The sequence below is a fragment of the Heterodontus francisci genome, unplaced genomic scaffold (assembly GCF_036365525.1).
Source record: "Heterodontus francisci isolate sHetFra1 unplaced genomic scaffold, sHetFra1.hap1 HAP1_SCAFFOLD_43, whole genome shotgun sequence".
Taxonomy (NCBI): domain Eukaryota; kingdom Metazoa; phylum Chordata; class Chondrichthyes; order Heterodontiformes; family Heterodontidae; genus Heterodontus; species Heterodontus francisci.
This window is the reverse complement of record NW_027141852.1, coordinates 15,422,482-15,450,447: the sequence shown is the minus strand read 5'-3', so window position 1 is coordinate 15,450,447 and position 27,966 is coordinate 15,422,482. Positions and strand designations below refer to the sequence as shown.

General features: G+C 43.9%; 1 protein-coding gene and 1 non-coding gene across 2 annotated transcripts in view; one reads left to right on the top strand and one right to left on the bottom strand.

The window, feature by feature from the left end:
- LOC137364982 (oocyte zinc finger protein XlCOF7.1-like) overlaps positions 1-27,966 on the top strand; it is a gene marked incomplete at its 5' end in the record, with an annotated part of 660,565 nt that overhangs the window by 124,696 nt on the left and 507,903 nt on the right. The window lies entirely within an intron of this gene.
- trnae-cuc (transfer RNA glutamic acid (anticodon CUC)) lies at positions 18,957-19,028 on the bottom strand. The gene has a single exon. It is a non-coding gene; the product is annotated as a tRNA-Glu (tRNA).

The window sequence follows — 27,966 nt, the reverse complement described above, 5'->3', positions numbered from 1 at the left end:
CAGAATGGGCAGACGAGTGGCAGATGGAATTTAATAGTGACTGATGTGAGGTGATGTATTTTAGCAGAAGGAATAGGGAGAGGCAATAGATACGCAATGCTACAGTTGTGAAGAATGTGCAGGAGTAGAGGGACTTGGGTGCATGTCCATCAATCTTTGAAGTTGGCAGGACATATTGCGAGAGTGGTGAGCAAAGTAGATGGAATCTTGGGCTTTATAAATAGAGGCATTGCGTACAAAAGCAGGGGAATTATGCTGAAACGCATAAAGCTCTGGTTTGGCCCCAATTGGAGTGTTGCGTTCAGTTCTGCTCACCACACTTTAGAAAGAATGTGCGGATCTTTGAGAGGATGCAGAGGAGATTTACCAGAATGGTTCCAGGAATAGAGGATTATAGTTTCAAGGTTAGGCTGGAAAAGCTAGGGTTGTTCTGCCTGTATCAAAGGAGATTGAGGGGAGAATTGATAGAGGTGTATAAGGCTATGACAGTTTTAGATAAGTTGGCAAGGAAAAATTGTTCCCATTAACTATTGGTACAAGGACTAGGGGACACAGATTGAAGGTTTTGGACAAGAGATGCGGGGGGAATGTGCAGAAGAACCTTTTTACACAGTGATTGGTGATGATCTGTAACTCACTGCCCATGTGGGTGGAGGAAGTGGAAACAATCGATGATTGCAAAAGGAATTTGGATGGGCACTTGAAGGAAATAAATTTACAGGGCTACGGGGATCGAGCAGACGAGTGGGACTGACTGGATCGCTCCCTGGAGAGCCGGCCAGGACTCGACGGGGCGAATGGCCTCCTTCTCTACCACAAATGACTCAATGACTCGATGACTCTAAGTCACTCGCAGAGTCAAGACAACAGAGTGACGGATTTAACACAACATTATAAGTTATGTTTGTTTTGACAAAATGCAATAATAACTCGTCTCCACTCCTAGTGTTACTAAATCCCACACATTCACTATAATGTGAACAATTATTTCCTGTTGTGTCTCTCTCAGATTTGTAAACTTCACTGTATTGGAGTGAGGTGACATCTACTGGCAGGAAACAAGAACGGCAATTAAGCAGCAGAAACTCCACAGTCTGTCAGGGTTAAAGAAACATTGCAATGTGAGGAAATAGTGAAGGTGTTTGATTGGGTAGATGGAGACATGATTCCACTTGTGGTGGTGTCTGAAGCAAGGGTTGGAAATATGAAATTGTCATTCATAAAATAAATGAGGAATTCATGAAAAATGTATTTACATAGTGAATGGTTCGAATGTGGATAGAATAGAAAGTGAGATTGGATGGACAGAAGCAGTCTGAAAGGATGGCTGAGACAAAAGGTGAACACCCTGAAATGTTAGCTGTGTTTCTCTCTCCACAGATGCTGCCAGAGCTGCTGAACATTTCCAACGCTTTCTGTTATGATTTCAGCATTTACAGGATGTTGCTTTGATCTGAAAAAAACATGGAAGAACAGCTTTTCCACAGGAGCTAAAAAAACACATACTGTAAGTGGCTTGTTGGTTTAGGGGCATGATTCTCGCTTTGGGTGTACAATTGACAAACATGCGAGGCGTCTCGGGTTCAACTGCCCGACGAGCCCATTTTCATTTGTGTTTTTAGTTGAAGGTCATTGATTGGTTGCAGCCTTAAAGAAAGCGGAATTGACTTTCATACGAAGCCTGTTTGACGACCAGAGAACTGGATTCAAAGAGCCTGTCGACAAAATTGAAATGAACAAAATGTACAGATCACCAAGTGTGTGTATGAAGGTGGAGCAGTAACTGAGAGCTGGATGCAAAACAACACGACTAGTATCTGGTATGGAATGGATTCTTCTGTGTTTCTGTTGTTTGGTTTGGATTAACTCATCGATTTTCTTGTTTTACACTTTTTTGATATGTTTGAATAATTGTGGATCCATCTTCAGGGTATTTTCGTTCACCAGGTAGTTCTGACCTCTGATGATGTTGATCGTAATCAGCTTCAACTCACTGATAGTTTTGAAAGTGAGCAGATTTCCTTTGCTTGAGGCTACAACATGTCACTCAGACTGACATGTGGATCCATGGGAGGATTTGAAAGCCGCCCCTGCATTGGAGCATACAGTTGCATCCATCCAATAAGAGACTGAGTAGAAGTGACAGTTCAGTCAGTCGAACATGAGACTTTTAATCTCAGGGTTGTGAGTTTGAGTGCCATTCTGTTTTTCCCTTTTTTTAGGCTTCATTAGCAGAGAGTACAAGGAGTGTTTGACATGAAATTCAACAACAGTATGAGAAAGTCTCACTTTGATTCGGGAATCTTAACTCTCTGCAGCATCTCGCTGTGAAAGATTGAACTTTATCTCATTTCATTCTCAGCTCAGGGTCTGTGCGGCTCAGTGGGACTTCTGGCGGTCTCCCGCTTCACAATCCATCAGTGCTGAGAAAGCCATGGGGAATATTACTCACATGTTGTGTTCTGTAACCTTTCAGAAACAATTGAATGTATGTATTTTCTTCCAAAACATTCATTCTCAGTACTGGGAAAAATAGAGTATATGATTGACTGTTTCAGTAAGTGGGAAAAGTTAAAATATGTTGTGACCTGTGGAGAAATGGGATGAGAATAAATAGTGCCCTCCTCTGATTTCAATTGCACACACATCTGTGCTCTGGCTCTGTAGCTTAATTGGTTAAAACACCTACCTAACAAACAAGAAATCTTGAATTCAACTCCCAGCAGAGCCTTAATTCACAGTAGCAACATGCTTTAGAAGTTTCCTTACCTACGTTTACATCTGTGTCTTGTGAACTTCAACTCAGAATTCAAATTACATGTTGAGTTTCAGTCACAGAAAAATACAGCCTTTGTGAAGGATGTGAATTTGGAATGGCTGTTCCTCCTTCAGAAATTCAGTGCTGATACACCAAAGGCAACTCCTTTGACAGAAATTTGTTCACAGTTGCATTCAATCTGGAAAACAGCTAGACATTAATCTCACTGAAGGAAAGTGTGACCACGTTGTATGTTTCAGAGTGTTTGAGTCGATATGTGTTGCTTTTAACCGAGACTGGGACATGACGCAAGAGGGAGGGTTGATCTGAGGTTTGGAATATTTGCCAGTCAGGAACAATCCCATCTCTGATGGGATTGAGTTGATTTTCAACTGGCAGCTGTTACTGTTTCGATAAATCAAGTTCCCTCCACCCGTTTTCTTGGACAGACAGTGCAGTATAAGGATGTAATGGGTTAATGCTGAAGACAGTGGGATCAACCCCTCCCACTGTCAGAGTGATGATGTAACAGTCACATGAGATGAGGTTTGGGAGAAGAGAGAGCAGCAGCAAGGATGCTAGTTTAGGAGGCTTGATGACTGTGTATATAGTATTGTGTAAATTAGAAAAGAGTTCTTAGTTCTTTCAGCAGGAACTTTGTCCTGAAAATATCAAGAAACTCACACTTTTATTGTTCAGGAGTTGGAACACAGGGATATTAACTCCAAGTGACAGTAGTGGTTTCATTTAACAAAAGAAAAGTAGAAAATAATATTGCTCATTGATTGAAATCCCCCAGTGAGGAGACAGTTAAACAGGTGATCTGTTGGGGCATCCTTCGATCCAAGGTTTCAGAAGCATTTAATCTCCCTTTTTGGTGAAATTCTCTGTTATTTGCATCTTTTTTTAATCCAACTTTGATGGGCGAGTGAAAAAACTGAAAAAAACTGAACTGTTCCATTTTTTCTTTTCTTCTTTCTTCCATCAGTTTCTCTTTTCTGTCCCAGATAAATATAATGATGAGAATTCCAATTTAATCTGCTGTTTTAATCATTCCAATCAAAATTCAACATTCCAATCAAATCGATTTGTTATTCCACAGTGTCTCTCCATGTGTTTTATTCTGTGTATTCTCTCACAGTCTGTTTGATGATCAATGTGACATCTCATTCTCTGTTCTGGTGAAGATCAGAAGCAGTGATATCTGTTTGCACCGCCCACCAAGTCGGCCTGAGGCTGTGCCTCACCAATCATGTGGAGTTAGGAACATAGGAGCAGGAGTCGGCCATTCAGCCCATCAAGTCTGTCCGGCCATTCAATATGATCATGGCTGATCATCCACTTCAATGCCCTTTTCCCCACACTTTCTTCATATTCCCTTATGTCATTTGCATTTAGAAATCTGTCAATCTCTGCTCTAAACATACTCAATGACTGAGCTTCCACAGCCCTCTGGGTAACAGAATTCCAAAGATTCACAACCCTCTGAGTAACAACATTTCTCCTAATCTCTGTCCTCAGTGGCTTCCCCCTTATTTTGAAATTGCGTCCCGTGGTTCTTGACTCCCCAAACAAGGAAAACATCTTAGCTGCATCTTATCACCTCTCATTCTTCAAAACACTAGAGAATACAGTCCCAGTTTCCCCAATCTTTCTTCATAGGACAGTCCCACCATCCCAGGAACAAGTCTGTTGAACCTTCGTTGCACTCCCTCTGTGGCAATAATATCCTTCCTAAGGGAAGGGGACTGAAACTGCACACAGTACTCCAAGTGCAGTCTAACCAAGGTTCTTAACAATTGAAGCAAGAATTCACGACTCCTGTACTCAAATCCTCTTGTGAAAAAGCCTAACATACTATTAGCCTTCCTAATTGCTTGCTGCACCCGCATGTGAGCTGTCAGTGACTTATTGACATGGACACCCAGATCACCCTTATATTCTATACCTCAGCGAATAAAGGAAAGGATTCCATGTACCTGCTGAACCACCTTATTGACCTGTACTGTGACCTTCAGGGATCTGTGGACATTCACTTCAACGTCCCTCACTTCCTCTACACCGTTCAGTGTTCTCCCATTAATTGTGTATTCCTTTGCCTTTTTTGACGCCTGCTCTCGCTGTTCCCTGCTCTCCGAGGGAACTCTTGCTCCCTCTCCTGGGCTCTTTATGCTCCATTGTTCTCACTGTTTCCCGCTCTCTTGATGGATCAATATTTATTTGCCTTGTGTTTAATTTAAAATATGGATTAACTGTATTTTACAGTTGTAAGTTGTATTTGGTAGTCCTGTGTAAGTTGTGGATTGGTATTTAATATTTAGCTCTGTGAAAACGATTGTGAATGAAAATATAACTTTCAATCTTATACATGGGCTGGTCTGAAAGCTCCAAGTCCTTCATTTTGTAGTAATGAAATTGATACTGTATCTTTCAGTCTTAATCTCTGTGGGATTTTTGAACTGGTATGTAATACATGACTTGGTCTAACGTCTGATGTACATTATTGGGATTCATAGGATCATAGGAAATAGGGGCATTAGGCCATTCAGCCCATCGAGCCTGCTCCAATATTCAAACAGATCGTGACTGATCATCTACCTCTACGCCATTTTTCCCTGCTATCTCCATATCCCTTGATCTTGTTAGTATTTAGAAATCTATCGATTTCTATCTTGAATATGTTCAATGATTGAGCCTCCACAGCCCTCGGGGATAAAGAATTCCACAGATTTCCCACCCTCTGAGTAAAGAAATTCCTGCTCATCTCAGTCTCAAATGGCCTGCCCTTATTCTGAGACTGTGTCCCCTTGTTCTAGACTCACTAGACAGAGGAAACATCCTTTCCATATCTACCCTGTCACACCCTGTAATAATTTTGTCTGTTTCAATGAGATCACCTCTCATTCTTCAAAACTCTCAAGAATTTAGGCCCAGTTTCTGCAGTCTCTCATCTTTCAACAATCCCACCATCCCAGGGGATTAGTCTGGTGAATCTCTGTTGCACTCCCTCTGTGACAAGTCTATCCTTCCTTAGATAAGGAAACCAAAGTTGCACAGAATACTCCAGGTGCGGTCTCAGCTAGACTTTATATAATTGAAGCAATACATCTTTACACATGTACTCAAATCCCTTTTCAATGAAGCCAACATACCATTTGCCTTCTTAATTGATTGCTGCACCTGCACACTATCTTTTAGTGTCTCATGAACAAGGACACCCAGGTCGCTTTGGACATCAACACTTCCCAACCTCTCACCATTGAAGAAATACTCTGTCTTTCTGTTTATTCGACCAAAGTGGAGAACTTCACACTTATTCACATTATATTCCATCTGCCATGTTCTTGCCCATTCACTTACCATGTCCAAATCCCCTTTGAATCCTCTTTGCATTCATTCTGTACCTTTCAATCATGTAAATTTTGTCTGTTCTATTTCAGATTTTATATTTAAAATGTGACCATGGTGACAGAGTTTATTCAGATCTGATAGTGGGTTTGTTTTTGGACTGCGATTGATGTATCCACCTTTCAGGTGAACTGAATTGGAGTGAAATGGAAACAAGTTCTGTCTCTCCTGCTGTTGTTTGACTGTTGGATTGAAAATGTGTCTCTCGACTTTGGGATCAGTGTATGTCGAGGAATCACCACATCCATTCAGGTTCCTTCATGTATTTTCCTGCAGGAATGAAAGAACTGGTGAGGTAGAAGATACAAAAGCGATCAATGTAATCGTCCCAATAATAATCATGATGAACAATCACAAAATGAAAACCAGGAACACAAACAGTGTCAGTGTCTGACTCCACTGCAGTACTGCAGTATTCAGCTTCTGTTTACCAGGTGTTTGCAGTGGATTTACAACAAGTTTGTGACATTCAGAAACAACACAAGCCCTGCACTGCTCAATGACTGGGACTGTCCGATAGAGCAGTGACCTTTGCACAGTCACATTTCTATTTCAACGGAAAACAAGCAGCCACTATTTAAAATATGCCTTTCACACTTCTCACCTGGTGTCTGCAATAAATGTTCTTTGTCTAACTGTCCACATCGTTATTTTGCGGCTATTTTCCCCCCACTGTTCACAATCCAACAAACAGTGAGAGACTGGAACTAAAGCAGGAAAATTCCCTCTCCTTTGGGTGGTGAAATTGTCAGTGATTTTCAATAGTGATTTCTTCCCATTGTGTCTCCCTGAGCCTGTACAGACACTGTCCGAGAATGAACTCTCCCTTCCCCGTGTCCCCGGCTCACTCCATGTTCCGGGAGCAGCTCCTGCTCCACAGTGTCTGTTACAAACACTCCCCGACTCCCCCTCAACTTCCCACCACTCAATGCTAATCTCTGAGCACATCTGCGGACACGCTCCCAAAGCAGTGGCTGCTGGAAGCAGATGCTGTTTGTTCCCTTCCCCCGGGACCGGGAAGTCTCCATTAGCAGCTGATTTAAAGCATCTTCCCCTGATTGAGTGAATGGCCTCACAGACTGGGTTGGGGAAGGATGCGCATGCGCTCCACTCCTCATTGTGACGTCTCACTGGGGGCGGGGTTATGTCACGCGTGCGCAGATCTTTGCTGCAATTCAGCATTCAAACATCAATGGGAACTTTCCCCATTTCACCCTCATCAAAGTCCCAAAGAAAGTGAAGAGGGGCTTGGGCTGGAGGGAGGGAGGTGCGGGGTAGGGGGAACCTAGAACCCAGAAAGCTGCCCACTTGCCCCATTTAGATGCTCAATTTGCGGTCATTCCCTGCAGGGGGTTTGTTATTATTGAGCCCCTCCTGGTAAAACAATCCGATAGAAAGAGGGGAGAAAGGAGGGAGCCGGTGTGTTTGCTGGGACCTTGCAGAATTCATTTCAGCAGCAAAAGTCCCGGGTTATATTAACCCGAATGAAACACGCTGTCAGTGAGAGGAAAACCGAACGGCCCTTTTCATCTTTTCATTGGAAACAAAGTAGAGCCGGAAGTGCGGCGAGCAGAGCAGACACACAAGCTCAATGACAGGAGAGCTCGGCCGTCCCTGAGTTTCAGCTCCCGGCTCTTACATTTCCTCATCCACACTGTCTTTACTGTGGATGTTCAGGGGTTCCTTGTCGGATCTGAGGACTGTATCCATTAAACATTCTGAGTCAGGAGATCCACACACTCTCTGTTATCAAGATTTATGGGCAGGAATGTTTCAAAACTTTGTCTATTAAATCATTGTATTATTCACAGAACTAATGAGGCAATCGGTTCATTATTCAGGCCTTGAACTTGGTTTGGGTAGACCGAAAACTGAGAGGTTCAGCACCTTTCCACTTCTTCACCAACATAACTAATTTTTTTGATGAAGTAACAGAAAAGGTTGATGAAGGGAAAGCAATGGATGTTGTCTATATGGATTTTAAGAAAGCGTTTGACAGACTACCACATAAAAGGCTGGGTAACAAAACTGAGGTTCCTGGAATAGGAGGGTCAGTATCTGCTTCGATTAAAAAATGGATGAAATATCAAGAAAAGCGAGTTGTGATATTTGGTTGTTTTTCAGAATGGAAGATGGTGAACAGTGATGTCCACAAGGGTCAGTGTCAGGACCACCATATATATAAATGACTTGAATATTGGAATCACAGAATCACAGAATTGTTACTGCACAGAAGGAGGCCATTTGGCCCATCGTGTCTGCACTGACTCTCCAAATGAGCAATTCACCTCATGTCACTTCCCCGTCTTCTCCCCATAATCCTGCACATTCTTCCTTTTCAGATAACAGTCTAATTCACCTTTGAATTCTTCAATTGAACCTGCCTCCATCACATTCTCAGGCAGTTCATACTTTAACCACTCGCTGTGTGAAAAAGTTTTTCCTCATGTCGCTTTTGCTTCTTTTACCAATGACTTTAAATCTGTGCCCTCTCATTCTCGATCCTTTCACAAGTGGGAACAGTTTCTCCCTATCCACTCTGTCCACACCCCTCATCATTTTGAATATCACTATGAAATCTCCTCTTAGCCTTCTTTTCTCCAAGGGAAACAGTCCTAACTTCTCCAATCTATCTTCATAACTGAAATTCCTGATCCCTGGAACCATTCTCATGAATCTTTTCCATAATCTTTCCAATGCCTTCACATCTTTCATAAAGTGTGGCACCCAGAACTGGATGCAGTACTTCAGCTGAGTCTAGTGTCTCATACAAGTTCAACATGACCTCCTTGTTCTTGTACTCTATGCCTCTATTACTAAAGCCGAGGATACTGTATGCTTCATTAACCACTCTCTCAACCAATGACATTTAACCCCAGTCCCACTGCTCCTGCACCCCCTTTAGAATTGTACCCTTTATTCGATATTGTCACTCCATGTTCTTCCTACCGAAATGAATCAATTCACATTTCTCTGCATTGAACCTCACCTGTCATCTGTCCTCCCATTCCACCAACTTGTCTATGTCCTTTTGAAGTTCTACACTATCATCCTTACAGTTCACAATGCTTCCAATTTTCGTATCATCCATAAACTTTGAAATTCTGCCCTGTACACCAAGGTCTAGGTCATTAATGTATATCAGGAAAGGCAAGGATCCCAACACTGACTCCTGGGGAACTCCACTACAAATCTTCCTCTCGCCCGAAGAACATCCATTGATCACTACTCTTTGTTTCCTGTCACTCAGCCAATTCCATATCCATGTTACTACTGTCCCTTTTATTCCATGAGTTATAACTTTGCTCACAAGTCTGTTGTTTTGCATTGTATCAAACTTCTTTTGAAAGTCAATAAAAGCAAAATACTGCAGATGCTAGAAATCTGAAATATAAACAAAAAGTTCTGGAAATACTCAGCAGGTCTGGCAGCATCTGTGGAGAGAGAAACAGAGTTAATGTTTCAGGTCAGTGACCATTCAGATGCTGCCAGACCTTTTGAAAGTCCATGTACACGACATCAACAGCATTGCCCTCATCAACCCTTTCTGTTACCTCATCAAAAAACTCCAGCAGGACAGTTAAACATGACTTTCCCTTAAGAAATCCATGCTGTCTTTCCTGAATTAACCCACATTTGTCCATGGGACTATTAATTTTGTCCTGAATTATTCTTTTGAGAAGTTTTCCCACCACCGAAATTGAACTGACTGGGGAGTGAGACGAGGTGAGTTGCTTTAGCAGAGAGCCAGCATGGGTTCGTCAGGCCGAATGGCCTCCTTCTGTGCTTTAGCCATTCTATGATTGTATGGTTCTCGCAGCAACTGTTGGTGGAGAGGCAGTGATGCAGGAATGTGTTGACAGAAAGGGAAACGTCTGGGCTGGTGTGTGTTTGCAGCATTTGCAGCTTGTGTTCGGGTTTGTGAATAAAGGTGATTTGGAAGCTGTGTTCCAAATTGAAGTTTTTATTGGAAGCAGGAAGTTGATGTCAATGAAGAATAAAATGTGTTAAGATGAAACGTGGTGTGATTGTGGATAGCAGTAAATATAGTGCTGGTGAATTATTTGTGTGAATAAACTTCCACTGCGCCCTCTGCTGCAGGCTGCTGTTTATATCCAGCTGTGTATTAGTGCTGTGTGTTAACTAGATAAATGTTTGTTTCAACGCTGTTTATAAAGCAATAGCATTGCACTCAAACAGTCCCAGACATAGCAACACACGTACAAAAGCAAAATACTGCGGATGCTGGAAATCTGAAACATAAACAGAAAATGCTTGAAATAGTCAGCAGGTCTGGCAGCATCTGTGGAGAGAGAACAAAGTTAATGTGAGCTAAGGAAACAGACCTGAACTGTTAACTGTTTCTCTCTGCACAGATGCTGCCAGACCGACTGAGCATTTCCAGCATTTTCTGTTTTTATTACAGCAACACCTTTGATCAGCAGTAGCGGTGATAGTGCGAGCCAGGGGGCAGCCGGGAAGGTACGTTTCACTATCAAGTACTTACCTGGCAATTCGGGGGACGCGGACACGGGGACTGCTGGGTAAGTGAACTTATATATTTGCGTAGTGGCTAAACCCGAAACACTACACGTGTAGTGTTTCCACCCATCCTCCTCCTCCAACCAAAAAAAAGGACTCTTGTGTGGAGGGTTTGGTAAGGTAAGGTTTTCCTTTATTTTTTTTATTCTCTGTTGTCAATGTCGAGCAGAGGGGATGGAAGCTAGGGCAGTTGCATGCTCCTCTTGCAGGATGTGGGAGGTAAGAGTCACCACTTTTGTCCCTGCTGAGTTCACCTGTGAGAAGTGCACCCAACTCCAGCTCCTCACAGACTGCGTTAGGGAACTGGAGCTGGAGCTGGATGAACTTCGGATCATGCGGGAGGCAGAGGGGATGATAGAGAGCAGTTATAGGGAAGTACTGACACCTAAGTCACAAGATAAAGGTAGCTGGGTGACCGTCAGGGGAGGGAAAGGGAATAGGCGCACAGTGCAGGGATCCCCTGTGGCCGTTCCCCTCAATAATAAGTATACCGTTTTGGATACAGTTGTGGGGGGGGGGGGAACCTACCAGGGGAAAGCCACAGCGGCCAGGTCTCTGGCACTGAGCCTGGCTCTGCAGCTCAGAAGGGAAGGGTGGAGAATAGGAGAGTGATAGTGAGAGGAGATTCAATGGTTCGAGGAACAGACAGGAGATTCTGTGGTCGCGAGCGAGACTCCCGGATGGTATGTTGCCTCCTTGGTGCCAGGGTCATTGATGTCTCGGATCGAGTCTACAGGATTCTTAAAGGGGAGGGGGAGCAGCCAGAAGTCACGGTACATATCGGTACCAATGACATAGCTAGGAAAAGGGATGAGGACCTGAAAGGCGAATATAGGAGTTAGGTTGGAAGCTAAAAGGCAGGACGAGCAGAGTAGTAATGTCAGGATTGATACCGGTGCCACGTGCTAGTGAGGCTAGAAACAGAGAGCGAGTGCAGCTGAACACGTGGCTACAGAGCTGGTGTAGGAGGGAGGGCTTCAGTTATGTGGATCATTGGGATACCTTCAGGAGAAGGTGGGACCTGGACAAGAAGGACGGGTTGCATCTGAACTGGAGGGGCACCAATATCCTGGGTGGAAGGTTTGCTAGAGCTCTTTGCGAGGGTTTAAACTAGTTTGGCAGGGGGATGGGAACCGGAGCTATGGATAAGTGGATGGGGTAGCTGTTGATCAGGCAGATACAGAGTGCAGAGAGTCTGTGAGGAAGGTTAGACAGTTGACAGGGCAAAGTTGCAGCCAGTACGATGGGTTGAAGTGTGTCTATTTAAATGCAAGCAGTGTCAGGAATAAGGGTGATGAACTTAGAGCATGGATCAGTACTTCGAGCTACGATGTTGTGGCCATTATGGAGACTTGGAGATCACAGGGGCAGGAATGGATGTTGGATATTTCGGGGTTTAGATGTTTCAAAAGGAATAGGGAGGGAGGTAAAAGAAGTGGGGGAGTGGCATTGTTAATCAGGGATAGTATCACAGCTGCAGAAAGGGAGGTCATCGAGGAGGGTTTGTCTACTGAGTCATTATGGGTGGAAGTCAGAAACAGGAAAGGAGCAGTCACTTTATTGGGAATTTTCTATAGACCCCCCAATAGCAACAGAGACACGGAGGAATAGATTGGGAGGCAGATTTTGGAAAGGTGCAGAAGTAACAGGGTTGTTGTCATGGGTGACTTCAACTTCCCAAATATTGATTGGAACCTCCTTAGTGCAAATAGTTTGGATGGACCAGTTTTTGTCAGGTGTGTCCAGGAAGGTTTCCTGACTCAATATGTAGATAAGCCGACTAGAGGGGAGGCTATGTTCGATTTGGTGATTGGCAACGAACCAGGCCAGGTGGCAGATCTCTCGGTGGGAGAGCATTTCGGTGATAGTGATCACAACTCCCTGACCTTTACTATAGTCATGGAGAGGGACAGGAGCGGACGGGATGGGAAAATATTTAATTGGGGGAGGGGGAATTACAATGCTATTAGACAGGAACTGGGGTGCATAAATTGGGAACAGATGTTCTCAGGGAAATGCCCAACAGAAATGTGGAGGTTGTTTAGGGAGCACTTGCTGCGACTGCTGGATAGGTTTGTCCTGATGAGGCAAGGAAGGGATGGTAGGGTGAAGGAACCTTGGATGACAAGAAATGTGGAACAGCTAGTCAAGAGGAAGAAGGAAGCTTACTTAAGGTTGAGGAAGCAAGGATCAGACAGGGCTCTAGAGGGTTACAAGGTAGCCAGGAAGGAACTGAAGAATGGACTTAGGAGACCTAGAAGGGGACATGAAAAAGTCTTGGCGGGTAGGATTAAGGAAAATCCCAATGCGTTCTACAATTATGTGAGGAACAAGAGGATGGCCAGAGTGAGAGTAGGGCCGATCAGGGATAGTGGAGGGAACTTGTGCCTGGAGTCGGAGGAGGTAGGGGAGGTCCTAAATGAATACTTTGCTTCAGTATTCACTAGTGAGAGGGACCTGTTCGTTTGTGAGGACAGCGTGAAACAGGCTGATATGCTCGAACAGGTTGATGTTAAGAGGGAGGATGTGCTGGAAATTTTGAAAGACATGAGGACAGATAAGTCCCTGAGGCCAGACGGGATATACCCAAGGATATTAAGGGAAGCAAGGGAAGAGATTGCCGCGCCTTTGGCGATGATCTTTGCGTCCTCACTGTCCACTGGAGTAGTACCAGATGACTGGAGGGTGGCAAATGTTATTCCCTTGTTCAAGAAAGGGAATAGGGATAACCCTGGGAATTATAGACCAGTCAGTCTTACGTAGGTAGTGGGCATATTATTGGAGAGGATTCTGAGAGACAGGATTTATGATTAGTTGGAAAAGCATAGTTTGATTAGAGACAGTCAGCATGGCTTTGTGAGGGGCAGGTCATGCCTCACAAGCCTTATTGAATTCTTTGAAGATGTAACAAAACACATTGATGAAGGAAGAGCAGTGGATGTGGTGTATATGGATTTTAGCAAGGTGTTTGATAAGGTTCCCCATGGTCGGCTCATTCAGAAAGTAAGGAGGCATGGGATGCAGGGAAAGTTGGCTGTCTGGATACAGAATTGGCTGGCCCATAGAAGACAGAGGGTGGTAGTAGATGGAAAGTATTCAGCCTGGAGCTCGGTGACCAGTGGTGTTCCGCAGGGATCTGTTCTGGGACCTCTGCTCTTTGTGATTTTTCTAAATGACTTGGATGAGCAAGTGGAAGTCTGGGTTAGCAAGTTTGCCGATGACATGAAGGTTGCTGGAGTTGTGGATAGTGTGGAAGGCTGTTGTAGGTTGCAACGGGACATTGACAGGATGCAGAGCTGGGCTGAGAAAAGGCAGATGGAGTTCAACCTGGAAAAGTGTGAAGTGATTCATTTTGGAAGGTCGAATTTGAATGCAGAATACAGGCTAAAAGACAGGATTCTTGGTAGTGTGGAGGAACGGAGGGATCTTGGGGCCCATGTCCATAGATCGCTCAAAGTTGCCACCCAAGTTGATAGGGTTGTTCCGAAGACGCAAGGTGTGTTGGCTTTCATTAACAGGGGGATTGAGTTTAAGAGCCGCGAGGTTATGTTGCAGCTCTATAAAGCCCTGGTTAGACCACACTTGGAATATTGTTTTCAGTTCTGGTCGTCTCATTATAGGAAGGATGTGGAAGCTTTAGAGAGGGTGCAGAGGAGATTTATCAGGATGCTGCCTGGACTGGAGGGCATGTCTTACGAAGAAAGATTGAGGGAGCTGGGGCTTTTCTCATTGGAATGAAGAAGGATGAGAGGTGACTTGATAGAGGGGTACAAGATGATGAGAGGCATAGATCGAGTGGATAGCCAGAGACTTTTTCCCAGGGTGGAAAGGGCTATCACCAGGGGGCATAATTTTAAGGTGATGGAGGAAGGTTTCGGGGAGATGTCAGAGGTAGGTTCTTTGCACAGAGAGTGGTGGGTGCGTGGAATGCACTGCCAGCGGTGGTGGTCGAAGCAGATACATTAGGGACATTTAAGCGTCTCTTGGATAGGTACATGGATGATAGTAGAATGAAGGGTATGTAGGTAGTTTTGATCTTAGAGTAGGTTAAAGGTTCGGCACAACATCGTGGGCCGAAGGGCCTGTACTGTGCTGTACTGTTCTATGCTCTATGTTCCATAACACAGGTGTTGGGAGGCTCAGCCTGGCTACGCAATGTTACAAGGATGCTGAGTGACACCATCGACAACGGGACAGAGAGAAAAACACACAGAAAAGTAATAGACTGTGAGGAAATAAAAGTGAGGAACGGAGAGAGACAGACAACGAAACTGAGATGGAGAAACAAGGCATTTGCATGAATGTGTTCTCCCTGTTGTGTAACGGTATTTCCTGTTGTGTAAATACGTTTTCTGTTGTGTAAAGATGTACCCTGTTGTTGTGTAAAGGTTTTCCCTGTCATTGTTTTATTTTCTGTTACTGACCGTCTCCTCACTGTGACCATTTGTCCTGGTTTTATTGTGGCCAACATCACCATCTGGTGCTGGAGACGAGGCTCTGCAGGAAGGGGTTGACAAAGTGGGAGAGACTCGGCTGGTCCGTGTTTGCAGTTTGTGTTCGTGTGAGTAAAAGTGATTTGTTACTGATTGATGTGTTCACTCGAAGGAAAAAGCTGATTTCAATCGAGCGCATTTTGTTATTATGGGGAAACACTTGAAGTTTTGAAAGTAAGCTGTTTGTGTTATTACCAAACATAAATGGCAGAAAATGGTTTCGATCTATCAACCTCTGGGTTATGGGCCCAGCACGCTTCCGCTGCACCACTCCGCTAGCTGCTGTTTTAATTTTAAGTTGCCCATTAGTGAAATATGTTCTTTTCCCCAATTTTTTATAAAAATAGGATTGCAGTCGGATTTCTCAAGAATCCCGGACTCAGCAACACACGTGCTGACTGACTCACCCTCACTGCATAATGACACAAGGACACTGAGTAACAGCACCGACAATGAGGCAGGCAGAGAAAGACACACAGAAAACCAGGAAGAGAATATCAGGGCCCAGAAAGGAACAGACAGAGAAAGACACACAGAAAACCAGGAAGAGATTATCAGGACCCAGAAAGGAACAGACAGAGAAAGACACACAGAAAACCAGGAAGAGATTATCAGGACCCAGAAAGGAACAGACAGAGAAAGACACACAGAAAACCAGGGAGAGATCATTCGGACCCAGAAAGGAACAGACAGAGAAAGACACACAGAAAACCAGGAAGAGATTATCAGGACCCAGAAAGGAACGGACAGAGAAAGACACACAGAAAACCGGGTCGAGATCATTCGGACCCAGAAAGGAACAGACAGAGAAAGACACACAGAAAACCAGGAAGAGATTATCAGGACCCAGAAGGGAACAGACAGAGAAAGGTACTGAGCAAACCAGCAAGAGACAGCGAAAGACCAATGATTTATGTAATTGTGTTCTCTGTTGTGTAAAGATGTTCCCTGTGTTCTTTTAAAATATTTCCTGCTGTGTAATATGTTCTCTGTTGTGTTACTGTATTCGCTGTTGTGTAAAGATGTTCTCTGTTATTGTGTAAAATGGTTCCCTGTTGGGTAAAGATCTTCTCAGTTGTGTAAATATGATCCGTCTTGAGTAAAAGTGTTCCCGGTTGTTTAAATATGTTCCCTGCTCTGTAATGTAGAGCTGAGTCTGCACTAATGGAATTGCTACAGTATCTTCCAGTCTGATACTGGATGAGCGCTGGAATGTGATCCAAAGCACAGTCTATACAAATTGAATTGCTCTTGTATCTTTTAGTTTCACAATCCGGGGGAGTTTTAAACTGAATTCTCAGTTTGTATCTCAGGTTATGCTCTCTTTCAGATTCTCTCAATCTGATATTACACTTGAGGTTTAGACTTAAGAAAGGATGCACTGGCATTGGAGGAGTTCAAAAGCGATTCACTCAGCTGATTCCTGGGATGAAGGGGTTGACTTATGAAGAACGGCAAAACAGGTTATTCATTCGTGTTTAGAACAATGAGGGGTGATCTTTTTGAAACGTACAAGATTCTGAGGGGGCTTAACAGGGTGAAGAAGGGTCTCTGACCTGAAACATTAACTCTGCTTCTTTCTTCACAGATGTTGCCAGACCTGCTGAGTATTTCCAGCATTTCTTGTTTTTATTAACAGGGTAGATGTTGAGAAGATGTTTCCACTAGTGGGGGAATCTCAAACTAGGCGACATAGTTACAGAATAAGGGGACACTCATTTAACACTGAGATGCAAAGGAATTTCTTCTCTCAGAGGGTAGTGAATGTCTGGAATTATCTACCCCAGACAGTATTGGAGGCTAAATCACTGAAAGTATTTAAAGAGGATGTAAATAGATTTTTGAAATATTGGAGAGTTGAGGGCTTTGAAGAGCTGGCATGAAAGAGGAGTTGAGGTCTGGGGCAGATCAGCCATGATCTTACTGAATGGCGGGGCAGGCTTGAGGGGCCGAATGGCCTACTCCTGCTCCTATTTCTTCTGTTCTTATGTTATGTTATATCTAATGTATATGTCAGGATGCACTATGGGAATTAATACTGAAATTTATAAACTCATAATGTGTGTAAATATTGGGCTGATATTTCACTTGAATCTCAGAGTACATTATTGTGGTTAATTCTGTAAGTTTGAAAAGGGAACTCTGTGCCATAATGAAAACAAGAAATGCTGGAAATACTCAGCAGGTCTGGCAGCATCTGTACAGAGAGAAGCAAAGTTAACGTTTCAGTTCAGTGACCTTTCAGATGCTGCCAGACCTTTTGAAAGTCCATGTACACCACATCAACAGCATTGCCCTCATCATCCCTCTCTGTTACCTCATCAAAAAACTCCCGCAGGACAGTTAAACATGATTTTCCCTTAAGAAATCCATGCTGGCTTTCTTGAATTAACCCACATTTGTCCATGGGACTATTAATTTTGTCCCGAATTATTCTTTCGAGAAGTTTTCTCACCTCCAAAATTGAACTGACTGGGGAGTGAAATGAGGTGAGTTGCTCTAACAGAGAGCCAGCACGGGTTCGACAGGCCGAATGGCCTCCTTCTGTGCTGTAGCCATTCTATGATTGTATGATTCCAGCAACAACTGTTGGTGGAGAGGCAGTGATGCAGGAATGGGTTGACAGAAAGGGGAAAGTCTGGACTGGTGTGTGTTTGTGTTTGTGAATAAAGGTGATTTGGAAGCTATGTTCCAAATTGAAGTGTTTACTGGAAGGAAGAAGTTGATGTAAATAAAGAGTAAAACGTGTTAAGATGAAGTGTGGTGTCATTGGGGACAGCAGTAAATATAGTGTTGGTGAATTATTTGTGTTAATAAACTTCCAGTGCGTCCTCTGCTGCAGGCTGCTGTTTATATCCAGCTGTGTATTAGTGCTGTGTGTTAGCGAGATAAATGTTTGTTTCAACGCTGTTTATAAAGCAATAGCATTGCACTCAAACAGTCCCAGACATAGCAACACACGTACAAAAGCAAACTACTGCAGATGCTGGAAATCTGAAACATAAACAGAAAATGCTTGAAATAGTCAGCAGGTCTGGCAGCATCTGTGGAGAAAGAAACAAAGTTAATGTGAGCTAAGGAAACAGATCTGAACTGTTAACTGTTTCTCTCTGCACAGATGCTGCCAGACCAGCTGAGCATTTTCAGCATTTTCTGACTTTATTACAGCAACACAGGTGTTGGGAGGCTCAGCCTGGCTACACAATGTTACAAGGTCGCTGAGTAACACCATCGACAACGGGACAGAGAGAAAAACACAGAGAAAACCAATAGACTGTGAGGAAGCAAAAGTGAGGAACAGAGAGAGAGACAACGAGACTGAGATGGAGAAACAAGGCATTTGTATGATTGTATTCTCCCTGTTGTCTAAAGGTATTTCCTGTTTAGTAAATATGTTTTCTGTTGTGTAAAGATGTACCCTGTTGTTGTGCAAAGGTTTTCCCTGTTATTGTTTTATTTTCTGTTACTGACCGTCTCCTCACTGTGACCATTTGTCCTGGTTTTATTGTGGCCAACATCACCATCTGGTGGTGGAGAGGAGGCTCTGCAGGAAGGGGTTGACAAAGTGGGAGAGACTCGGCTGGTCCGTGTTTGCAGCTTGTGTTCGTGTGAGCAAAAGTGATTTGTTACTGATTGATGTGTTCACTGGAAGGAAGAAGCTGATTGCAATTGAGTGCCTTTGGAAGCATCTTGTTATTGTGGGTAAATACTTGATGCTTCAAAAGTGAACTGTTTGTATTGCAACCAAACATAAATAGCAGAAAACGGTTTCGATCCATTGACCTCTGGGTTGAGGGCCCAGCACGCTTCCGCTGCGCCACTCTGCTAACTACCATTTGCAATTTTAGCTGCCCGTTAGTGAAATATGTTGATTTCCCCAATGTTTTTCCAAAAATAGGATTGTCGTCGGATTTCTCAAGAATCCCGGACTCAGCAACACACGTGCTGACAGACTCACCCTCACTGCACAATGACACAAGGACACTGAGTAACAGCACTGACAATGAGGCAGGCAGAGAAAGACACACAGAAAACCAGGAAGAGATTATCAGGACCCAGAAAGGAACAGACAGAGAAAGGTACTGAGCAAACCAGCAAGTAACAGCGAAAGACTGATTAACACCACTTGGAGGGAGCACTGAGGGTGGCAAGGGTGCAAAATGTAGTCTGGCTGGGGTATTTCAATGTCCATCACCATGAGTGGCTCGGTAGCACCACTACTGACCATGCTGGCCGAGTCCTAAAGGACATAGCTGCTCGATTGGGTCTGCAGTAGGTGGTGAGGGAACGAACAAGAGGGAAAAATATACTTGACCTCATCCTCACCAATCTGCCTGCCGCAGATGCATCTGTCCATGACAGTATTGGTAGAAGTGACCACTGCACAGTCCTTGTGGAGATGATGTCCCGTCTTCACATTGAGGATACCCTCCATCGTGTTGTGTGCCACTACCACTGTGCTTAATGGGATAGATTTTGAACAGATCTAACAATGTATAACTGGGCATCCATGAGGTGCTGTGGACCATTACCAGCAGCAGAATTGTAGTCAACCACATTCTATAACCTCATGGCCCGGCATATTCCCCCACTCTAACATTACCAACAAGCTGGGGACCAACCCTAATTCAATGAAGAGTGCAGGAGGGCATGCCAGGAGCAGCACCAGGCATACCTTGAAATGAGGCGTCAGCCTGATGAAGCTACAGCCCAGGACTACTTTCATGCCAAACAGCAGAAGCAGCATATAATAGACAGGGCTAAGTGATCCCACAACCAACGGATCAGATCTACACCCTGCCACATCCAATGATGAATGGTGGTGGACAATTAAACAACCAACAGGAGGAGGTGGCTCCACTATTATCCCCAACCTCAATGATGGGGGAGCCCAGCACATCAGTGCAAAAGACAAGGATGACGAATTTGAAACAATCTTCAGCCAGAAGTGCCGGGTTGAAGATCCATCTCGGCCTCCTTCTGAAGTCCCCAGCATCACAGATGCCAGTCTTCAGCCAATTCGATTCACTCAACTTGATATCAAGAAACGACTGAAGGCACTGGATACAGCAAAGGCTACGGGCCCTGACAATATTCCAGCAATGGTACTGAAGACCTGTGCTCCAGAACTTGCCGCACCCCTAGCCAAGCTGTTCCAGTACAGCTACAACACTGGCATCCACCCGGCAATGTGGAAAATTGCCCAGGTATGTCCTGTACACAAATAGCAGGACAAATCCAACCCAGCCAATTGCTGCCGCATCAGTCTACTCTCAATCATCAGTATAGTGATGGAAGATGTCATCGACTGTGCTATCAAGTGGCACTTGCTTTGCAATAACCTGTTCAATGACGCTCAATTGGGTTCCGCAAGGGCCATTCAGATCCTGACGTCATTACATCCTTTGTTCAAACAAGGACAAAAGAGCTGAACTCAAGAGGTGAGGTGAGAGTGTCTGCCCTTGACATCAAGGTAGCATTTGACTGAGTATGGCATCAAGGAGCCAGAGCAAAACTGGAGTCAATGGGAATCAAGAGGAAAACTCTGCACTGGTTGAAATCGTACCTGGCACAAAGGAAAATGGTTGTGATTGTTGGAGGTCAATCATCTCAGCTTCAGGACATTACTGCTGGAGTTCCTCAGGGTAGTATCCTCGGCTCAACCTTCTTCACTACTTCATCAGTGACCTTCCTTCAATCAAAAGGTCAGAAGTGGGGATGTTCACTGATGATTGCAAAATTTAGCACCATTCGCGACTCCTCAGATACTGAAGCAGTCCATGTAGAAATGCAGCAAGACCTGGACAATATCCAGGCTTGGGCTGATAAGTGGCAAGTAACATTCGCGCCACACAAGTGCCAGGCAATGACCATCTCGAACAAGAGAGAATCTAACGATCTCCCATTGACATTCAACGGCATTACGATCGCTGAATCCCCCACTATCAACTTCCTGGGGGTTCCCATTGACCAGAAACTGAACTGGAGTAGCCTTATAAATAGTGTGACTACATGAGCTGGTCAGAAGGTACGAAGCATGCGGTGAGTAACTCACCTCCTGACTCCCCAAAGCCTGTCCACCATTTACAAGGCACAAGTCTGGAGTGTGATGGAATACTATCCACTTGCCCGGATGGGTGCAGCTCCAACAACATTCAAGAAGCTCGACACCATCCAGGACAAAGCAACATGCTTGATTGGCACCCCGTCCACAACATTCACTCCCTTCACCACTGACGTACAGTGGCAGCAGTGTGTACCATCTACAAGATGCACTGCAACAATGCACCAAGGCTACTCAGGCAGCACCTTCCAAACCTGCATCCTCTACTGCCTAGAAGGACAAGGGCAGCAGATGCATGGGAATACCACCACCTGAAAGTTCTCCTCCAAGCTACACATCATCCTGACTTGGAACTATATCGCCATTCCTTCACTGTCGCTGGGTCAAAATCCTGGAACTCCCTTCCTAATAGCACTGTGGGTGTACCTACCCCACATGGACTGCAGTGGTTCAAGAAGGAAGCTCACCACCACCTTCTCATGGGCAATTAGGGATGGACAATAAATGCTGGCCTGGATGGCGACGTCCACATCCCATGAAACAAATAATTAAATACAATAACAGCTCATCTCAATTCCTAGTATTTCTAAATCACACCAGTCCAACAGAAGTGGAACAATTATTGCATGTTGTGCTTGACGGTCTGGTCTGTAAACTGCACTGTATCACAGATTGCTGACATTAGCTAACTGGAAATGAGAACTGCAAAATCGGGACAGTAGTTCACATAGTCTGTCAGTGTGAAAGAATCAGGCAATGTGAGGTAATAGAATTTTGCTGTAAATGTTACACTCATATCGCTTTATATTTTTATATTGAAAATAAAAGTAATCATTTCGTGAAAATAGTGACATGTTGTCCAAACTTTGGTAGCCAGTTGTTTTCGTCTTGCACTCAGCAGGGCAATCCACAAGAATACCAATTTAAAGGAAAACAACAACTTTCTTCTGTATGAGAAGAGAGTGCTGATTGGTGGGCAAGTGAACTCTGATTGGTCAAGGCATTGCCCTGTGGAATGAGCCAGTCAATGGCTGTCACTTATTTTGTTTAGCTGAAACTGACACAATGTGTGTGCATGTTCTTTCTGTCTGCAAAGAACAGGGCCCTATGTATTAATATATGTAGCTTACAGTCCACACCAATGCACCACACTGCGAGCCCGACTGACAGTCTTAAATTGGTTGTCAGTGTAATTCATAGCACACTGAGAATTATTTAGCAAATGTTGTCCTATTGTGGAATCACATCTCATGTTGGATACTGTGTTTTGGGTTTTGCAAGCACGGGTTGGTTGGGTAGGGCCCATTGCGAACAGCTGAAGGGACATGTTATTTGATACAATCCGCCAGTTTTGGGATGTACGGTCTAGAAACCTAGCATCACACTGGTATTGAAATTCATATATCACGTTACTTATTTGTGTGATAGGCAGGACATCTCTTTTGCTTGACAGCAGCATCCTGTTAGTGGTGAACACCACACTTGTTGCTCCTGCATAGTAACAGCAGGAAACAGCGAGCTTCACCTGTTACTCAAATACTGGGGATATATTACCCTTCCAGGGTAATTTGAGGGAGACTGGGCACTTTTCAGGGCTCAAAATGACGTCCTTCAGTCCGTTTATAAGTTTGTGTGATATACAGATAGAAATGATCTGATCAGTGTAGCCATTGTAATGCAGGATGTCTTTGATTCGCCCTATTTCAGCATCAAGCTTGCATGGTGAGCAAATGGCTCAGCCCTATTTATGAGGTTGCCGAAAAGACCAATCTTCTAGCGCGTGGATCTGTAATAATCCCAACGCGTGCATTGACCAGTGAAGGTAGGTTTGTGGTAGACCGTGGTAGAAAACCCCTTAGCAGATTTCTCAACTAGTACATCAAGGAAAGGGAGCTCATTTGACTGCTCCATTCCAAAGGTGAATTTGAGTCTAGGATGGAGCCCATGAAGACGTGCAAGGAAATTATTTCATGCAGCTTTGTCATGGTTTGTCATGGAATCCAACAAAGATGTTTGTGAGAGCTGGGCCGAGAGGGGATCCCATGGCAACACCAGCGATACATGGTGTCAATAAAACTGAACTCAACTGTGCAAGTTGCCGAGTTCATAAGTTCAATGAATACGGATTCACACAATGGTGACGGGTCTAGATCGCCATGATATAGCACTGCAGTGCAAATATCTATGGCTTCCTGAAGTGGTACATTGGTGAATAGGCTAGCAATGTCAAATGACACATGGACACGGCATTGCTATCGATATGCAAGTCCTGGATGGTATTCGCAAATGTGAAGGAATCCTTCACTGTGTATGTGGAGAACTTGCTCAAAAGCTGGTTGTAACAATTTGCCCAACCATTTGGCAAATTCATTTCAGGATACTATTTACATTACTTCAAATAAAGAAAACACAACGACACAAAGAACTGAGCACAACGCTGAAAGTTTCACAGCAAATAGTCAAATAGGAAAAGGATGAAATACAGAAAGAAAAAGCCTAAAATACTGAAAACACTCAGCCAGTCCGGAAACAACTGTGGAGAAGAGAAGCTCGGGTTAATGGTCCAGTTCTGTGACCCTTCTATAGACCTGAAACATTGCTCCTCCCTTCCTCTCTCCACAGATACTGCTGGAACTGCTGAGTGTTTCCAGAATCTTCTGTTATTATTCAGGTTTCCAGTGTGTGCAGTAATTCTCTTTTTGAAAATAAAATATTCCCTGAGAGGAATGGAACTTTACATAAAAAATAGGAGTGGGCCATTCGGCCCATCGAAATAGCTCTGCCATTCAATAAGATCACAGCTGATCTCCTACATCAACTCCATCTTACCACACTAGCATAGATCCCTTCATTCCCTTCGTATCCAAAAACCTATCGATCTCTCTCTTGGATATACCCAATGATTGAGCATCCACATCTCTAGAGTCACAGAGAGATACAGCACTGAAAAAGGCCCTTGGGACCACCGAGCCTGTGCCGACCAACAACGACCCATTTATACTAATCCTACATTCATCCCATATTCCCTTCCACGTTCCCACCATTCTCCTACCACCTATCTACACTAGGGGCAATTTACAATGGTCAATTTACCTATCAACCTGCAAGTCTTTGGCTGTGGGAGGAAACTGGAGCACCCGGCGGAAACCCACGTGGTCACAGAGAGAACTTGCAAACTCTGCACAGGTAGTACCCTGAACAGAACCGAGGTCACAGGAGCTGTGAGGCTGCGGTGCTAACCACTGTGCGTCGAGAATTCCAAAGATTCACAATACTTTGGGTGAAAAGAAATTCTCCTCTTCTCAGTCCTAAATGATTGAGCCATTTATACTGAGACTGTGATCCCTAGTTCGAGATTCCCCAGCCAGAGGAAACATCCTCCCAGCATTTACCCTGTTAAATCCCTTAAGATTTTTAGGTGCCAGTAAGATTACCTCTCACTCTTCTAAATTCTGAGGAATATCGGCCTCGTCCACTCAATCTCTTCTCATAGGTCAATCCCCTCATCCCAGGAAGCAAACGAGTGACACTTTGCTACACTTCCTTTAAGGCAAGTATATCCTTCCTTAGATAAGGGGACCAAAACTGTACACAGTGCTCCAGGTGTGATCTCACCGAGGCTCTGTCTAATTGCAGTCAAACTTCTTTATTCTTATAAAAACTCTTCACAATGTTGAACACAACTTTCAACTGCCCCATTAACACCTCTGCTCTAAGAAGAAGGACCCCAGCTTCACACACCCCAGACCCCTATTCTTTCCACATTAGCTGAATTCCTGCATCTCTGATACATTCTAGTAAATCTCCTCTGCACCCTCTCTAAGGCCTTGACATTCCTGCTAAAGTGTGGAGCATGGAATTAGACACAATGCTCTAGCTGAGGCCGATAACCAGTGAGATTTAGAAAGGTTCAGCCTCAATTCCTTGTCTGTGTCCCGTACTCCCATTTCTGGTTTCTGACTCAATGTCGGCACTGAGCTGTTGTAACTGCCTGAATAAATATTTCCACCCAACAAAGCGCTCGGAATGTGAGAAGGGACAAAGTGAGCGACCAAGTACATCAACTCCAAGTAAAACTCCACCATGTAGTGAAAACACCCGAAACACAACGGCTCTTTTCAGAGCCACCCACAATCTCTCTGAAAAAGCTGCACCAACATCTCTCTAGAATTGGTTTATTTCATTGGTTTTAATGCTCAGTAACTCTCTGGAACTTTCTCACTGTCTTTGTGTTTTCTGTTTCAATCTGGTATGGAGATTCTGGGAAGATGAGTTTCACTGCCTGGGAGGATCTTTGTGGTTTTTCTGCAGAAACACAAAACAAAGTCTCTTTTCAGAGTCACCCACCACCTCATAGGGACAGCAGTGACATGGGTACGGGAGCTGGGGTGTGTTTTATGCCGGAAATATCAGTTAATGATTTATGTTGTGCTCTCGTTATATTCCAATCTCTGAATTGAGCCTTTCCACCACACCAGGGTTATGGGGAGAGTTTTCATCGTTTCTTTTCCAAACGCACAGACGATGTGATAAAGTTGCTGATTTATGCAGATGGCGGATTCTCCCCTCACAGTGAAAAGTAACATCAGACCTTCACATCTGCCCATTGTTTTATAATTGAATAATTAGTCAAATGGAATTATTTGCGATGTTATTTCCCCCGAGACGGTGTTTCCTGCAGTGAAATTGATCAGTTTCAGCTTAGTCATTCAGGGACCTGGAATTCCTGCAGTTTGAGCCCGCTGTCTCCCCAGCCCACTTCTGATTGGTCACCCTCTTCTCATAAAGTCAGTGACAGAACATGAGGAGGCCATTTACCCCATTCAGTCCATGTCGGGTTTCCAATCTGTTTCGTCCCCGACTCGATCCCCAAAGCCCTGCATAATCCAGTTGGGTCAAAATAACCATGGCAGGGCACGAACCTGCAATCTTCTGATAACATCATGGAATATACCGAAGTCAGACGCCTTATCCATTAGGCCACACGGCCATTAGCTAACATGAATGATTCAATTAGAGAACCTCGATGCACAAAATACAAAAAATCATGGGTTGAACCTGTCAACCTGGCAGAATATTTGAATTTGTGAAAGCCGCCAATTTCACTTTGGAAAAGAAGTGATCGACTGGAAAAGGACATAAAAATCTATTTTCCCGTAGCGGTTTAAATAAACTTTTAAAACACAATTTTGCTTTTACCGACTCAAATTGCTGGTGCTATTTTATGAACAGCTTTATTTTGCCAATTGTTGTCAACTTCTCATCCGTAACTGACAGTAAAAGACTCCGTTCAGCAATCGTTCACACGACAAATAACTCAAACTCGGTGTGGAAGTAATAAATTACAGACTATTGGTAATTCCCCTTCACACAGGCTTCAGGGGGACAGTGAGAAGCCACTGAAATAGTTGTTTCATCCTTTTAAAAGGTTCCCATTCTGTCCTGTTATTGACGTGTTGGAATCAGATTTGTATTTAACAAGATATTTCTGTGAAAACAAAATCCTCAACGGACCAGCTGGGAATCTGGGAATCACTGTAGTAAAATAAAAGGCTTTTGATTGAGAAGACGGGACCTTCTCACCAGCAGCCGGGTTACATTCCCCTCACATCCTTACACAGTGAGCAGCTCTTACCCTCGAGAAATAGACAGCAGCAGTTGGAAGTTCAGTAAAAGGATCGGTTCATTGAAACAAGTTTCTGACTGACAGGTGGTGCTGAATATTAATACAAGAAGGTCCTGGAATGGGAAACAAGTGTCCAGAGTGGGCTCTGAAATCAGGACAGGGAAATGGCCAGCACTGATACAGATCATTTCATTATTACATTGATATCTGACTGTCTATAAGGAGAAGCGAGTTAAACACATGATGGTGAAAGGAATGGAAGATGACGCTGGTTGTTTTAGATGAAGAGGGATAGACAGAGGTGTGGGTACAGCAGACTTCAGACAGTAATCAGCCCTTTCAGATACTGTGGGTGGATCTGAAAAGAGCCTTTGGGATAGGAAAAAAAGCTCTTTGTTTAAAAACCCTCAAATAGCTACCTTGTAATTGGTCAGGTTACTAATGTTTTAGTTAGTGTAATTTATGAATAATTACTAATTAGAAAGTGCTGTTTGGACAGAGTGTAAAGCTGTGAGTTGATGTGTGAGGGACTTCACTGACTAGGGGAAGGAGGTGCTCTTTGGTCTCTTCACTTCTGCCTTTTCGGCCTCCATGGTACAGGGGAAGAAGCTGATCGGTGAGTAACTGGTAAATTATTCTACTTATTACACTTATTACACGAGCAATAATGAGTTTGTAAAGCTAAGTAATGGCAGGGCAGCTCGAAAAGTAAAAGTTCTAAATTGGGGGAAGGCAAATTTTACAAAACTGAGAGGTGATTTGGTGGATGTGGACTGGATACAACTACTTGAAGGAAACCCCAAGGATGTTTTATCGGTCCATTAAGAGCAAGAGGATAACTAAGGAAAGGGTATAGCCTATCAGAGATGTACAAGGGAACTTCTGTGTGGATCCAGAAGATGTGGGCGGGGTTCTTAATGAGTTTTTTGTCTCTGCCTTCACAAACGAGAGGGATGATGCAGACATTGTCGGAAAAGAAGAGGAGTGCGAAATATTAGATACGATAAGCATAATGAGAGTGGAAGTACGAGAGGGTCTGACATCCTTGAAAATGAATAAATCACCAGGGCCAGAT